Raw genomic sequence first — 2166 nt, forward strand, 5'->3', positions numbered from 1 at the left:
TACCTGGATGTGGGCAAGTTTCCACTGCTATAGCTATTTGTGGCTTCTAGCACCATGCCTTCCCCAACATGATGGACTTTGTCCTCTTAAACCATAAGCTAGGGGCTGGGAAGAGCGCTTAGCGGTTAAGGCACTTGCCTGCAAAGCCAAAGGACCTTGGTTTGATTCCCCAGGACCCTCATAAGCCAGATGCACAAGGTGGTGCCTGAATCTGGAGTTCGTTTGCAGTAGCTAGAAGCCCTGGCATGCCCATATTCTCTGTCTCTTTCTCTCTCCCTCTTTCCCTCTCTGAAATAAATAAATGAAAATAAAATATTTTCAAAAAGAATGCTAAAAAAAAAATAAGCTAAAATAAACCTTCCCTTCCTTTGGTTGCTGCTTATTAGGTATGTGATCACAGTAATAAGAAAAGCAGCAAATATAGGGCTGGAGAGATGGTTTAGCAGTTAAGGCACTTGACTGCAAAGCCAAAGGACCCAGGTTTGATTCCCCAGCATCCGCATAAGCCAGATGCACAAGGGGGCACATGTGTCTGGAGTTCGTTTGCAGTGGCTGATGGCCCTGACATGCCCATCACCCCCACACACACCCTTCTCTCTCAGCCTCTTTTTATCTTAAATAAATAAATAATATATTTTTTAAAGTAGCAAATACACCTTCCCTCATGCTTAGGGCCTAACAGTCACAAAATGACTACCACATCACCGAGCATTATATTTCTATCTTATGAAGCTAAAAATATGCTCATTTCATTATAAATCTTTTCCAACAAGAAGTTCCCCAGCAAACTTACCCTTTTGCTCCACTGGCCTGCTTATCTTGACTTGTGAGGGAGCCTGCGTAAGCAAGATGCAGTGCTGTATGGATTGGCTTATGTTTCAGTATGGCTTAGCGGCAGCCATACTGCCATCCCAAAAGAAATGAACAAGACAGTGGGTACTGGATACATAATAACAAGGCTGACCTCAAAACAACCAGCAATACCCTCTTCAGAAAGTAAACTCAGCTTCTCTCTCCCCTTGGACATCTTAACCCACCATCCAACCTACCAGGGCCTTGGTGACAATTGGCTGTTTTATAGTCTTTTCACGTCTGAGATGGGGGGGGGGGGGGGCAAATGGGAATCAGGTGGTATCCTTGGGGCTTACTCCTCATCTTCAGCTTCAGATCTCTGAAGTTCTAGAATGTCCAAAGCAAGGAGAAACCATCAAGTAAACTACAAATTGTTTGGGAGTCAGGGCTTACTGGCTAGTCTAGCCTAACTGAATCGCCTAGGCTGTATGTGGGGGAGCTGGCTTCTAAATAAAGTTCAAATAGCCAGCCGTGGGCTGGAGAGATGGCTTAGAGGTTAAGTGCTTGCCTGTGAAGCCTAAGGACCCTGATTCGAGGCTCAATTCCCCAGAACCCACGTAAGCCAGATGCACAAGCATCTGGAGTTCGTTTGCAGTGGCTGGAGGTCCTTGTGTGCCCATTCTCTCTCTCTCTCAGCCTCTTTCTCTCTGTTGCTCTCATATAAATATATAAAAATAAACAAAAAGTGTAAAAAAAAAATAGACAGCCCAGTGCTATCTGCTTCACTAACCAAATGGACCCCAGTAAGTGTCTTAGCGCACAGCGAGGAAGCCACTGTTTGATTTATTCTGCTCGGTTCATTCAAGGTAATGGTAGAACACAGAGACACTCTTTGTGCCTGGCCTTCTTCCTCGCAGGCACGGCGTGGGAGCAAGGGGTTTCAGACAGGTGGGTGGGATGATTCATGAGGTATTGGCTTATTAGGTATTTGGTCACAGTCATGAGAAAAGTTATGCTGTCATGGCGTTCAGGCCAAGGCATTTTCTTTGGCCAGGGAGGCATATTTCTGTCCAAGTGCTTGTCATTTCAAGTTTGTGTCCCTGGCAGAGTCCTCAGGCTCTGCGACACAAACATTTAAAGTTTCATAATTAGGGCTGGAGAGATGGCTTAGCAGTTAAGCGCTTGCCTGTGAAGCCTAAGGACCCCGGTTCGAGGCTCGATTCCCCAGGACCCACGTTAGCCAGATGCACAAGGGGGCGCACGCGTCTGGAGTTCGTTTGCAGTGGCTGGAGACCCTGGTGCACCCATTCTCTGTCTCTGTCTCTCCCTCTCTCTCTGTCACTCTCAAATAAATAAATAAAACTGAACAAAAAA

Source organism: Jaculus jaculus, chromosome 14 (assembly GCF_020740685.1).
Source record: "Jaculus jaculus isolate mJacJac1 chromosome 14, mJacJac1.mat.Y.cur, whole genome shotgun sequence".
Classification (NCBI taxonomy): Eukaryota; Metazoa; Chordata; class Mammalia; order Rodentia; family Dipodidae; genus Jaculus; species Jaculus jaculus.